The following is a 15,785-nucleotide window of genomic DNA, read 5'->3' as shown; positions in this document are numbered from 1 at the left end:
CCATATCACAATACTCACACCATTCCTACCCAATCCTACATCATATCCCCTTCTTCTGATCCAGTTTTTCCCATTCTCAAAGCGTAAAGCAGTTTCTCAGAAATGTTTTCCTTAACATGTTAACAGAATTTAATTATGCTTTAAAAATAAGGGTACATTAAGGATCTATCCCATCACAGAAGGAAATATCTTGATCATATTTTCCATAAAAAATATCTTGATCATAGTCAAAGTAGAGTCGGAATACATTGACTATGGTCATAGGCCTCCCAAGCATTCAGCATAGCCAGTTTAACCTACAAGCAGCAGGTGGTGATCATGTCAAGGTAGGCTTATATATATCTGTTATAACTAGTTACTAAATCAATGAACCTACACACTGTAGGTCCTTTATTAATGCTTATTCTTACAGAGGATAATCTTCTTGGATCTATCCTTGTTTGCAACTTGGTAACAACTCTAGTGGGGTCTTAAGCACTCTCAAAGTAGTATAGGCATTCTCAGTAATATGGTAATGCCAGTCACATTTCTTACTGTGAAATAAATGAACAAAGAAAATTACTGGGTGTCTGTCCAATTATTCTACATTCTAATGCTTTGTAGGAACGCTGTCTCTTCTGAATTACTCTTAGAAGCTTTTTGCAATCTCAGGAATCCGATCATTTGTTTTTGTGGTATTTTTGACAAATATTGCGTTAGCCAAAATCTTGTTCTCTATACAGATGGCAACCTATAGCCAAAGCAAACTTTCTGGTATTAAAACATAATAATCTTATTCTGGAATTGAAGGAGTAATTTTATTTGGAATTGGAACAGATGGGTAAAAACAGAGCAAGCAGATTCTTCTGGCTAATTGTTACATGTAACAAGGTAAAGTTTTCTTCATTTCTCTGAATATTCTTTTAGTGATGAATGTCATGCCAATTGGCATAAAATTCCAGTTTTTATTTTTGAAGCTGTGGTGTTAATGTAATCATTAGTTAGGCTGCTTCCAAAAGCTTAAAAACAATAATATAATTCTAGACATTTCTCAATAATTATGTTAAATAATTCCTTATGCTAATCTCATCAATCTTCTTACTCAAGTGTCAAGACAGAAAGATCTGTGAGGCTGTTCTAAAACTTTTGGGAAACTTTCCAGGCTCTTAGCCTTGGAGTAATGCTCCTATGCACACTAGCTCAAAATAAGCATCCCTCCAATATACCCCTGATGTCTCATGCCTTGACTAACCTTTGTTCAGCCTCTTTGATGTAAATTATCAGTGGTTTCTAGTCAGAATATCGGTCTTTGCCTTGTCACTGGATGCTCTAGTTTTTTCTTAGAAAAATGTATTTACAGTTATATGCCACACAATGATGTTGTGATCAGTGATGGACCCTATATACTAAAATGGAGCTGAAACATTCCCATTGTCTAGTGACATTGTGGCTGTCATAAAATCATTGCACAGTTACTATATTTTTCATAAATTTAGTGTAGCCTAGTGTCCAGTGTTTATAAAGTCTACTGTAGTGTGTAGTAATAACCTAGGCCTTCACATTCACTCACTGCTCCCTCACTGACACCCAGAACAACTTCCAGTCCTGCAAGCTCCATTCATGGGAAGTGCCCGGTATAGTTGTACCATTTTTTATCTTTAATACCCTATTTTTTTAAATTTTAATACTGTATTTTTACTATACCTTTTCTATGTTTTCATATGTATAGATACACAAATATATACTATTGTGTTACAATTTCCTATAGCATTCAGTACAGTATCATGCTGCATAGGTGTGTGTGTAGCCTAGGAGCAATAGGCTGTACCATCTAGCCTAGATGTGTAGTGGGCTATGCCATCTAGGTTTGTGTAAGTACACACTGTGATACGGCACAATGATTAAATCACCAAATGATTAATTTCTCAGAGTGTGCCTTTGTTAAGCCATGCACACAACCATATTTAATTTTACAATTTCTTCTTTAGCCAAGGTCAAAAGAATACTCTGTCTAGATCATCTTCTTGAATTTTTGCTCAGCAAAGAGATCTTTCAGTCTTTGTCCAGGATTGGTGTTGGGGCTTTAATTCAGAGGGTTTTCTAGTAGGTTAAAATGAAGTTAATAACGAACATAATATTTAAACTTTCTTTTATTTTTCTTTATTTTAGTACTGGCTTTTCAACATTATAAACAAAACTTGTCAATGTTTTATATTAGTAAATTATAAGTTCTGTTTGAAGATACTACAGCCTAGTTGTCCTCAAAGTGTGACTTGGAACCCTTTCAAGGGGTCAATGAAATTAGTGCCATTTTCATAATTATACTAAAATATTATTTTTTATTTTTACTATCACTCTTTCACAACTATAGGGCAAAATTCCCCAAGAACTACATAACATATATTATTGTAATAGATTGAATACAGAAGAGGAAATGATAATTGAATAAAATTAAAGTTATATTTTAAAAAGGCCACTCTGTTTACTATTTTTAGTGTGAAAATATATTTTATAAAATTGTTTATTTTGTTAAAATGTAATGAGTTTATCTTTGTCATACAAAGTTAACTATTAAATATATAATTTTCCAGTTTTAATATTGACTATAATAAATAACAACACATATATCACATACAAGCCAAAGATCTTGGGCTCTCAATAATGTTTAAGACTCTAAAACTGTTCTTAGAAGAAAATTTGAGCACTACTACTCCTGTATACAATTTAAATTGCATCACTAATTGATAAATACTTCTAATAAGTAACAGTTTTTCCTTGCAACTGAAATGAGAAGCAGAGTGACTAAGTTCCAAAAACTGATTAGTGTTCAGGTTGTCAATGTAACCCAGCAATATAAATTCTAATTGAGCTTTTCTCCAGCAAATTACAATGGGTTGGTAACAGGGTATAAATTATAGTTTAATAAAGAAACAGTGGTATGTAAACTTAGGCTAATTATGTAAACATGGAAAATTCATTTGCAAATTAGTGATAAAGAAGAATTAGAATTAATAAATACTCTTCAGTATCATCGAAATTAACACATGACATTATACTACATGACTGTTTCTTTAAGAAATAACTAGCCCTAGAATTCTTAAATCTAGGACTATGCATTGGCACATGGGAAAATCCATTCTACTTCGCACTAGAGACAGTGCATACTTTCTTACGGACCCTCTTCATTCAGGTAATTCATACTTTTCAAATTAGGTGTATTTGGAGCACAGCAGAACCACTACTTACAACTCAATATAGGCAAATTTTACTTATCTAATTTGTCGGCACCTGCACAAAGTAGTCAATAAATCAGCCCCTTTGGAATCTGTTAGTCTGATATTCCCTGACAGTCTCATTCTGAAGCTTAGTTCCTGGACATTTAGAAACCTAGGCCAGTGTAACGTGCAAGCCCTAAATATGTCATTATTATGCTAGGAAAATCATCTTGCAAACAGAAAATCAAATTTCTGGATGTGGGAAAATGAAGCTATTCACAAAGAAAATACATGTGTCTTGGAGAAAGGGATGGGATTATTTTTATATAGAATTAAAGCGCTTGTAAGTAGAAACAAAAAGCTCTCATCTTTTAATTTTCCACAGCAGGATCTGTCATTTTACGTAGGTTGCTTCTCATACAAATAATACGGTAGACATGCTGTGAAAGGTTTGCATGGGTCATCTATTTTTGTAAAAATCCTCAGTTTCTCAGTAAGAAAAAAATATGATTGTGAAAAATTTTAAGTTAAAATGCATATGTAATACATGGCTACCATTAAATATGATTAATGTAGAAGGGAATATGAATGCAGTAATAGGAATTGGTTAAAAAGACCAACTATTTTTGTGGTATTGCCGAAAACTAAACCTTAAACGATTTTTTTAAATGCAGTTCAGGAAGGACTTCACTGAGCCCAGAGCTTGGTGTTTTAGATTGAATGTATATTTTGGAACTGGAATGTTTGGAGTGAAAATCTCAGGCAGCAATGTTTACAAGTGGGGCAACTATCACAAATTACTTACTATGGATATTTTCCATCCTCCTTCCTTCCTTCTTTCCTTCCTACTCCTTACCCTCTTCTCTTTCTTTTATCGGTACAATGGGATTACTGCATTGAATCACTTGGGTATCGAATACGTTCATGATTCATAAATGCCAGCATCATTTTCTTTTTTTGTCTTCCTACCTGTCTTCCTTCTGGCCTTCCTCCATTCATTTTTTCCTCTAATTATGTAAGGTTGCACTATTTTAGTCTTCTTACCCTCATTTTCTTGATTTGCTAAAATCAAAATACTAACACCTTAAAGAAATGCTGTGATTATCATACTGGCTAAATACATTTGTGCTTCCTGTCTTCCTGTCAACAGGCTTATGTGCCTGGGAAAAGTGTCAATGCTGACAGAGTTGGGTGCGATGAATAAGATTACAGTCTTCTAAGCCACCTTTGGTCACTAGGGGCTTATTGAGCGGATCCTTTCCCCTCTTAATAGCCTATTTGCTTGATTTACTTAGCCCTTTCTAACTCAATTCCAAAACACTTAACCTTTGAACAAGATGAGGCCAAAATAAAATCTGGAATAAGAATTTCTATTTTTTGCCCAGCTAAACATCTGTTTCCCATTAGTTACTGAAGTCTGTGATTTTAAAGCAGTTGCTTGATATCATTCTCTAAATTAACACAAATTTCAACTTATCATGGTTTGCATTAATATTCTGCTACAGATATTATACATATGTCCAAGACAAAAATCATCACAAAGATGCAATAAATGTATTTTGCAAAATGGGTTTATTATGGATAAGAAGTCCTTTGATTTTTACTTTGTTTATGAAAAATATCTAGATAAAGTTTTTTCTTCACGTTATTTGATTTTTGTGTGTGTGAAGAATTTTCAAAATTAATCTCTGATTTTATGGGCATACAGGTGGCGATCAAATGGGAACAGCAATTTCCACCCTTATGTCCTGGATCCTGCTCTGCTTGCTGGTGTTAGGATCATTACCAACCTCTCAAAGTGCCGTCATTATATCTCTTTCTACTGACTATGCCAGCAGCAATCTGTGCAAGCAGTAAAGCTAGAATACTCACCCTCATTTTCAGGCTCCATGGAAACCTGAAGAGAGTGGGATCCCTTTACTGAGCACAGGTGCCCTCTTTGGCCCCTTCTATTTAATTGAATATTATCTTCCTACTTGTATATAATAGGGGATGAAATTAGAAATGTAACAACACCTGGAAATGTTTTATTGAGTATATATTTATTTGTAAATTCTTTATCAACATCTGTAAAAGAGCTCATTTAAACGATTTTTTGTTTTAAATCTAATATGGGTTAAAATGACAAAATGATAATGTCATGTATTTCCATTTTAATTATTTTTTCCCACAGTGATTCAAGGTATCCCTCATGCTATATCAGTTCAATTCTAACAAATATTCTAATTCCATCCCTAACATCTTTTGTCAGGAACTAGTTCTAATAGTCACTCTTTCCTTTTATGAGGCATAATCTTTATTCTTTGTACTGTTTTAAATCTCAGATAATAAATATGATTAAATATATAAAAGCCCTATGCCTTCTCTATTTATCCATAATTCTCCTCCTTACTTCTAAAAGTTGTGTTTCTGTAAAGTTTCTATCTAATACAATTATGATAATGGTTCTATCATTTAAAGGAAGAAAGAAACATCAAATAAAAAATAAATCAAAGACATAACATTTAAAATGGAAGATGTTAACCTGTCCTTACTAACATAAAATATATATTCATATTCATACACACACTCACACATATACACACACAAACACACACACACAACTACTGGAACAAATATATGAGAGTACCAAAGTTGCAAGACACGAGGCTGACACATTAAAATAAGTTATCATTTAAATACTAGCAATTAACAGTTTGAAAACCCCAAATCATGTAAAAAATAATGAAACATTTAGAAACAAATTTAACAAAAGGAGTGCAAGACTTGTGCACTGAAAACTACAAAATATTGCTGAGAGAAATTAAAGATGACTTAAATTAATGGAGGGACATTCTATATTCACAGATGGGAAAATTCAATATTGTTAACAGTTCTTCCTAATTGATTGCTATATTCAGCACATTATTTATTAAAAACCAAAGCAGGTTTTGCTGGTTGTTATTGTTGTTATTTAGATTGGCACACTGTATGTGAATTAATTAAAACAGCAATGAGACACCAATAACACCTATTAGAATGGCCAAAACATCAAATGCTGATGAGAATTTTGAGCAACAGACACTCTCATTCATTTTTGGTAGAAACACAAAATCATACGGCCACTTTGGAAGGAAACATATTTTACCATACAAGCTTGCAATTTCACACCTTGGCATTTACCCAAATGAGTTAAAAATTTATGTTCACAAAAATCCTGAACATGGATATTTATAACACCTTTATTCCTAATTGCCAAAACTTGGGAGCAACCAAGATCTCTTTCAGCAGGTGAATGGATAAATGAGCTGGTACACATCCAGGCGATAGAATATTATTCATTGCTAAAATGAAATGAGCTACCAAGCCATGAAAAGACATAGACGAAACTTAAATGCATGTTAATAAGTGAAAGAAGTTGATCTGAAAATATGCATATGGTATGATTCCAACTATATGACATTCTGGAAAAGAGAAAATGATTAAGAGAGCAAACAGATCCAGAGGTTAGGAGGAGAGAGGGATAAGTAAGCAGAGCAAAGAGAATTTGTAGGGTATCAAGAATATTCTGTATGATACTATGTTGGTAGATACATATAAATTTACCCCAAACTTCTAGAATATACAACACCAAGAATTAACCCTAACCTAGATATATTAGATGATAATGATGTTATCAACATAGTTTCATCAACTGTAAACACTGTACCACTCTGGTGAGAAATATTGATAATGGGGAAGGGCTATGTATGTGGGGGGCAGTGGCTATATGGGAAATCACTTTACCTTCATTGCTCAAGTTTGCTGTGAACCAAAAACTGCTCTAAAGGTAAAGTCTATTTTTCTGGAGGTCTCTATTCTGTTCCATTAGTCTAATTGGAGCAAACAGGCAACCTAGAGAATGGGAGAAAATTTTTGCAATCTACCCTTCTGACAAAGGTCTAATATCCAGAATTTATAAGAAATTAAACAAATTTACAAGAAAAAACAAATAACCCCATCAAAAAGTGGGCAAAGGACATGAACGGACATTTCTCAAAAGAAGACATTTATGTGGCCAACAAACATATGAAGAAAAGCTCAACATCACTGATGTTCAGAAAAATTAAAATCAAAATCACAATAAGATACCATCTCACACCAGCCAGAATGGCAATTATTACAAAGTCAAGAAACAACAGATGCTGACGAAGATATGGAGAAATAGAAAGCCTTATACACTGTTGGTGGGAATGTAAATTAGTTTAACCATTCTGGAAGACAGTGTGGCAATTCCTCAAGGATCTAGCACCAGAAATACCATTCGACCCAGCAATCCCATTACTGGGTATATACCCAAAGGAATATAAATCATTCTATCATAAAGATACATGCACATGTATGTTTATTGAGCACTATTCACAATAGCAAAGATATGGAACCAACCCAAATGCCCATCAATGATAGACTGGATGAAGAAAATGTGGTACATATACACCATGGAATACTATGCAGCCATGAAAAGGAATGAGATCATGTCCTTTGCAGGGACTTAGATGAACCTGGAAGCCATCATCCTCAGCAAACTAACACAGGAACAGAAAACCAAACACCACATGTTCTCACTCATAAGTGGGAGTTGAACAATGAGAACACATGGACACAGGGAGAAGAAAAACACACATTGGGACCTATCTAGAGGAGTTAGGGGAGGAAGAGCATCAGGACAAATAGCTAATGCATGTAGGGCTGAATACCTAGGTGATGGCTTGATAGGTGCAGCCAACCACTATGGCACATGTTTACCTATGTAACAAACCTGCACGTTCTGCACATGTATCAAAGAACTCAAAGTAAATTTTTTTTTTAAGGGAGAAATGATGTATATACCTAAGAACATAGATGTATATGTGAATTTTCATAGCAGCATTTTTTTCATTATCCCCACAAATTGAATACACTCTCACAACTTGAGAATAAAAACAATGTTTTGTATGTATGTATACAATGGAATACTATTGGGCATTAAAAACAAATGAAATACTGGTACATTGTTACTTCATGGATGAATGCCAAAATATTGTGTAAGTGGAGGATTCTACATGGAATTTACATAATATGCCCAATAGTGGGAAATAACTTGGGGCACAAATCAGACACTCATGTTGTTGCAAAGAATATAATTTCATTTTTTTTTGTGTGGTTGTGTGGTATCCCATGATGTATATGTACATTTTCTTTATCCAGTCCACCACTGATGGGCACCTAGGTTGATCCCATGATTTGATTTATTTTTTTAAATATATCTTTAGTGTTTGTTCATTTTATTTTTTTCCATTTTATTTTCAATTCAGGGGGTACATATACAGTTTTGATACTCGTATAACAAACTAGGGTACAAATGATCCTGCCACCCAGGTACTGAGCATAGTACCCAACAGTTCGTTTTTCAGATTTTGTCCCACTCCGTCCCTTCCTTGTCTCCAGTTTTTGTTGTTGCCATCTTTACGTTCTTAGTACTCAATGTCTCCAGGTTTTGTCATTGCCATCTTTATGTTCCTCAGTACTCAATGTTTAGCTCCCACTTATAATTGAGAACATGCAGTATTTGGTTTTCTGTTTCTGCATTACTTTGCTTAGAATAATGGCTTCCAGTTGCATCTATGTTGTTGCAAAGACATAATTTCATTCTTTTTTGTGGTTGTGTGGTATTCCATGGTGTATATGTACATTTTGTTTATCCAATCCACCATTGATGGGCACCTAGGTTGATTCCATGTCTTTGCTATTGTGAATGGTGCTGAGATATGAGTGCATGTATCTTTTTGGTAGAACAATTTATTTTCTTTTTGATATATAATCAGTAATGGGATTGCTAGGTTAAATAGTAGTTCTGTTTTAAGTTCTTTGAGAAATCTCTGAACTGCTTTCCATGGTGGCTGAAGTAGTTTACATTCCCACCATGGAACTGAGAGTGGGAAAGTACTGTTTGCAAGTGGGTACGATGGAACATTTTGGGAGTGAGCAAAGTGTTCTAAAACTTGCTGTGCTGATGGTTGCAGAGTTCAATATATTTACTAAAAATTATTAAGTCACACATATTAGGTGAAATTAATGGCTTATAAATTATATATCACTAAACTTGCCTAAAATGAATGAAAGACAAGAGTAAGACAAAAATTTAAAAAACCCTTATAAAACAAATAGTACCATAAACATACATTTAAAAAATAGCAACCTGGGAAGACATTTAAAATATATATGCCATATGATAAACAAATGATATCATTAATGTATAAAATCAACAAAACATCGGAGATATCCAAGATATAAAATAGATATGGTGATTGCATAAAAATAGAATTAGCTTTGAACTCTCAGAACGGCAGCACACTTTCCAACATTGCTCTCTTTTTCACCTTTCCATCCTCTCAGTTTCTCTGCTAGGAAACCAAAATGGTATGAAGTTGGTCAATTATGTTTATCAAATCCTCTTAAGTGGTAGACCTTATTTTAGAGACTTGGGGTAGAATAATGAACAAAATATAAATAGACCATTCTTAAAAAAATTACTCAAGTATCCTTTATTGTCAATACAGATGATAGATAGATATGTGAATAAGATTACTTTACATCTTAATTAATGTTGTGTAAGTCAAATAGTATAGTGTTATAGGAAATCCCTGGGTGTATTGCTTTTACCAAGGTGATTGCAAAAGATCTCCATGAGAAGGTAATATTAAAATTTGGGGTCAGCCTTAAAATTGGAGGGATAGGGTAGAAAATGAAGGAAATGGGGCTGCAAAAACTCTTAGTAGGGATTGAATTTCGTGTATGTCAAGCATTTCTGAGGTTAGTGAATGCAGGGCAGGATGAAAGGGAATAAACTGGAGACAGCTTATGTAGAACATCACATGGCTTATGAGGCTATTAAGACATTTTAGCAATGAGACTGTTAAGACAGATTTTATTCTGTTTACTTTTAGAAAGTCAAAGAAAAATTATCAAAACTTTGAAAAATCTCTTGGTTACAAAATGGCTTTCTTTCCTTTCCTTTCTTATTAATTGAGATATTATTAGCTAAGCTAACATCAGGAAAAAAATATTAGGCTCTGGTAGTAATCAGTGGCATTGACTGGGAAAGGATTCAGGATTTTAGATGTTGACTTTGGTTTATAAGCTATAAGTGTGTATATGTGTGCATGTTTGTGTGTGTGCATATATAAGTGCATATGTGTGTGTTTATATATTTATATTTATACAATATATACAGCAGGTCCTCAACCTCATATTGTTCAATGTTATTAAGATAGAATGTTTATCAGAAAAAATATTGTCTTCAGCTGTGGCCACTGTCTTCGTGAAGTTTGAACCTTCTCCTTATCTTTGCATGGATATTACCCAAGTACTTATGTTTCCTTCCACATCCCAAAGATATGCACATTTAGTTAATTGGACGAGTGTCTAAATTGTCCCCACAGGTAAGAATGTGGAAGTGTGTGAGAGGGTACTCTGCAGTGGGATAGTGTCCTGTCCAGAATTGTTTCTCTTGTGTCTCGAATTGCCTGGTTAGGCTCTGGCCACCCACAATTCTGAACTGAAATAATTGGGTAAATAATCATCTTACTTGCTTTTATTTATCTTTCTTAAATATATGTATAGCTCCCATTTATTTCAATGTTAAATATTAGAAGGCTTTCACCTTTATTTAGAAGTTTCATGATGTTTTTTGACTAGAAATATGCCAGAGTAACTTGACTCTTCTTTATATCAATCAGCCTGTAGTAAATTGGTTTCATTATACAACACTAAAGTCACCATTTTCAAGACCCATTGATGACACTAAGTGAGTACTTACTGTATATTTATTAGGTATGTATGGAAGATTACATAATGTCATAAATACATAAGATATAAATATACACAAGATACATACATATACATAATACATGCATATACTGTGGTGGTCAATGTGTCTGAGGCCGGCACATAGGTGATAAAAGAATTTACCAAGACAGTGATGAGTTTAGAAAGGCAGATTTGTTTCAAGAAAAGGCGAAAATACATTGCAAGACAGCAGTAGTCAAGACAGCAGAGGGAAAGCTGCCTGCAAAGAGGCAGGGGCTGGAGGAAAATTTTTTAAGGTCGTGCTGCTTAAGCTGAGTACTTGCAGACAGCATGCAGGTGGGCTGTGAGCTAGGTGCTTGTAAAAGGATGCTTAGATGCTAGTGAGCCATTTGAGGTTGACCCTGTTTCTTAGAACATTTGCTCCCCTCTACCCTGTTTCTGTTCCTGCTAGCAAAACCCATTTTTCAATTTTCTTTTAACTCCTTAGGGCTACACATTTCCCTCCTGACAGAACAACAGTGACAAATCTGTGCTATTTGGGTAGAGGTCTCATCTTCCAACTACTTTCTGCTGCCCTGGGCATAGAACTGACCATTACTAAGGTTGTTGGCTTGTCAGGAGATGCTCTGAGTCATCGTCTTGGGTTATGGGTCTTAAAATGTTGGGCATAGCTGGAGGATGGGACTCGGGGAGAAGAGGATGTCCATAAGGAACTGATGTCCAGCCAAGTCTAAAGGAGAATCGTGGAGGTGTCTGGGGATGATTGGCTGATACTCTTGCATCCTTAGAAGCTTGGTATGGAACTGCTGCATTCTGGAAGAAACAAATTTAACCAGAGTAAGTTAGAGACAGAGAGCTGGGGTATGAAATAAAACAGCCTGAATGGGGAGCCTGACTGCCACTTTTACTTATTTGTCAGCCCCATTATTCTTAATGAAGATTTCATCATTGTTCTTCTCATGGGCTTTGCAGTGAAAGATACTACCTGTGTAGGAAGTATAATTGCCTCCAATAGGGCCATAAATTCAGGAGCATGTTTAATTAGAGTATCTTGGGCTGTTAAAAATCCTCTTTTCCACCAAATGGCGTCATGAGCGTGTACTACGTGAAAGGCATGGGCTGAGTCTGCGTAAATTTTAAGCCTCATGCCTGCTCCCAATTGTAAGGCTAGAGTTAGAGCAATGAGTACTGAATTCTGGGCTGAGGTAGTGCCTGATTTTTCTGTTAGGGTCTGTATTAGTCTGTTTTCACACTGCTGATAAAGTCGTACTGGAGATTGGTCAATTTACAAAAGAAAGATGTTAACTGGACTTACAGTGCCACCTGGCTGGGGAAGGTCTCACAATCATGGAAGAGGGTGAAAGACACTTCTTACATGGTGGCAGCAAGAAAGAATGAGGAAGAAGCAAAAGCAGAACCCCCTGATAAACCCATCAGAGCTCATGAGACTTATTAACTATCACGAGAATACCATGGGAAAGACCAGCCACCATAATTCAGTTACGTCCCCCTGGGTCCCTCCCACAACACGTGGGAATTCCGGGAAATAAAATTCAAGTTGAGATTTGGGTGGGGACACAGCCAAACCATATTATTCTGCCCCGGCCCCTCCAAATCTCATGTCCTCCCATTTCAAAACCAATCATGCCTTCCCAACAGTTCCCCAAAGTCTTAACTCAATTCAGCATTAACCCAAAAGTCTACAGTCCAAAGTCTCATCTGAAACAAGGCAAGTCCCTTCTGCCTATAAGCCTGTAAAATCAAAAACAGGTTAGTTACTTCCTAGATACAATGGGGATACAGACATTGGGTAAATATGGCCATTCCAAATGGGAGAAATTGGCCAAAACAAAGAAGTTACGGGCCCCATGCAATTCCAAAATCCCATGGAGAAGTCAAATGTTAAAGTTTCAAATGATCTTTTTTGACTCCATGTCTTGCATCCAGGTCATGCTGATGGAAGTGGTGGGTTCCCATGGTCCTGGGCAGCCCCACCCCTGAAGCTTTGCAGGGTACAGCCTCCCAGCTGCTTTCATGGGCTGATGTTGAGTGTCTGTGACTTTTCCAGGTGCACAGTGCAAGCTGTTGGTGGATCTAACATTCTGGGTTCGGGAGGATGGTAGGCCCCTTCTCACAGCTCCACTAGGCAGTACACCAGTAGGGACTCTGCAGGGGGGCTTTGACCCCACATTTCCCTTTTGCATTGGACTAGCAGATGTTATCCATGAGGGTTCCCCACCTGCAGCAAACTTTTTTGTGGGCATCCAGGCATTTCCACACATCTTCTGAAATCTAGGCAGAGGTTCCCAAACCTCAATTCTTGGTTTCTGTACACCCACAGGCTCAACACCACATGGAAGCTCTCAAGGCTTGGGGCTTCCACCCTTTGAAGCCACAGCCCAAGCTGTACATTGGCCCCTTTCAGACATGGCTGGAGCAGCTGGGACACAGGTTGTCAAGTTCCTAGGCTGCCCATCGCACAGGGACCCTGGGCCTGGTCCACGAAACACTTTTTCCTCCTAGGCCTCCTGGCCTGTGATGGGAGAGGCTGCTGTGAAGGTCTCTGACATGGCCTGGAGACATTTCCCCATGGTCTTGGGGATTAACATTAGGCTCCTTACTACTTATACGAATTTCTGCAGCCAGCTTGAATTTCTTCCCAGAAAATGGGTTTTTCTTTTCTACTGCATCATCAGGCTGCAAATTTTCTGAACTTTTATGCTCTGTTCCCCTTTCAAAACTGAATGCTTTTAACAGTACCCAGATCACCTCTTGAATGTTTGCTGCTTAAAAATTTCTTCCACCAGATACCCTAAATAATCTCTCTCAATTTCAAAATTCCACAGATCTCTAGGGCAGGGGCAAAATGCCACCAGTCTCTTTGCTAAATCATAAAAAGAGTCACTTTTGCTCCAGTTCCCAACAAGTTCCTCATCTCCATCTAAGACTACCTCAGCCTGGATTTTATTGTCCATATTACTACGAGCATTTTGGGCAAAGCCATTCAACAAGTCTCTAGGAAGTTCCCAACTTTCCCACATTTTCCTGTCTTCTTCTGAGCCCTTCAAACTTTTCCAATCTCTGTCTATTACCCAGTTCCAAAGTCGCTTCCACATTTTCAGCAATGTGCCACTCTACTGGTAACAATTTACCGTATTAGTCTGTTTTCATGCTGCTGATAAAGACATACCTGAGACTGGACAATTTACAAAAGAAAGAGGTTTAATTGGACTTACAGTTCCACCTGGCTGCGGAAGGTCTCACAGTCATGGCAGATGGCAAAAGGCACTTCTTACATGGTGGCAGCAAGAGAGAAGAAGCAAAAGTGGAAACCCCTGATGAACCCATCAGATCTTGTGAGACTTATTCACTGTCATGAGACCAGTAGTATGGGAGACTGGCCCCCATGATTCAGTTACCTCCCCCTGGGTCCCTTCTATGTTGGGTCTCTCCTACAACACATGGTAATTCTGGGAGATACAAGTCAAGTTGATATTTGGGTGGGGACACAGAAAAACTCTATCAGGAGCTGTAAGGTCCATTTGGGCTTCAGGCTTCAAGGGATAGTGGGGCTTCCTAGGGAAAATGTTAGAGCCCTTAAGATGGATTTTTACAGGGTCTGCAAACTAAGAACATCATGGAGTGCAGGTATCTCATACCTCTAGAATTTGTTGTTAAATGAAGGATTTTAGGGGATTGGCACTTTAGGTGGCAGGAGCTAGTAATGTTAATATTGGGCAAGTGTATTTGGGGAATTGAAAGCTAGTTTGGAGTTTTGTCATTATAGCCCTTCTAAGTAGGTAGGTAGGACAGCTTGGTAGAACCAGGCAAGAGTGAGTGAAAACATGTCCTCCAGAGTACATAACGAGGGGGACATGAAGCATCCCTTATGTGGCTGGCTGTCCATGCTGGTGTGGAGGATCAAAGGCTAAAACGTAGGTCCAGAAAAACTAATTAGGGCTGAAGAAGCAGCTCCTATGTTGATTACAAACTCAGTCTTATTCCCTTCCACATTTAGGGTTACTCAAGGCTCAATCATAGAGATGGTTAATACAGGAGCCTGGATGCCCTCTGGGTCCCATTAGTTATCTCTTTCCTTATCATTGAGGAACACTGTTAGGGGCATTTGTTGTTGCCATCCTCCCAAATTAGCCCATAATTGAGGTTGCTAGTTATGGGAGGACTCTCCCACGTGTGGGAGAGAGGGGCAATCCCATTTCCAATGCCTGGGTTGTTTGCAGTGTGGACAGGAGCTGATTGGTGGTTCCTGAGTGCCAGAAGATGGTTGGGGAGGGTTTTGACAGTTCTGGTGTTAAAGATCTTGAAAGCCATGTCCAGTAAAGTGGGGAATGGAGTTGTGGTCCTTGGTCTAGTCTCCGGTCTAGATTTGCACCTAATATCTGAAAAAGCCTGGCTGATAAAACGAACCGTCAAATTAGTGGGGCCTTCTGGGCTCTAGAGTTCATATTAGGGTATTTTCTCATGGATTCAGCCAGCCTAGAGTGAAGTAGAGCTGAGTTTTTATTTGACCCCTGTGTTACCTCTTTTAGATTAGCAAAGTTGACTGGTCCTATGGCAGCCTATTTTATGTCTACAATTAAACAAGTAGTCATTTAATTACTGCATTCCCTGCCAGTGTTTCCCTCCTGGTAGCCCTATCTAGGATCAACATCAGGAACTGCTGTTCTCCCCAGGCCAGACTCCTAAGGGTTGTGGGCAAGAACCTCATGTGGCCACTCTTGAGCCAGGGACAAAATGGAGGCCTTTTCTTCATGAATACAACTG

This window comes from Hylobates moloch, unplaced genomic scaffold (assembly GCF_009828535.3).
Source record: "Hylobates moloch isolate HMO894 unplaced genomic scaffold, HMol_V3 SCAFFOLD_10, whole genome shotgun sequence".
Taxonomy (NCBI): domain Eukaryota; kingdom Metazoa; phylum Chordata; class Mammalia; order Primates; family Hylobatidae; genus Hylobates; species Hylobates moloch.
Note: the sequence above shows the minus strand (reverse complement) of the source record.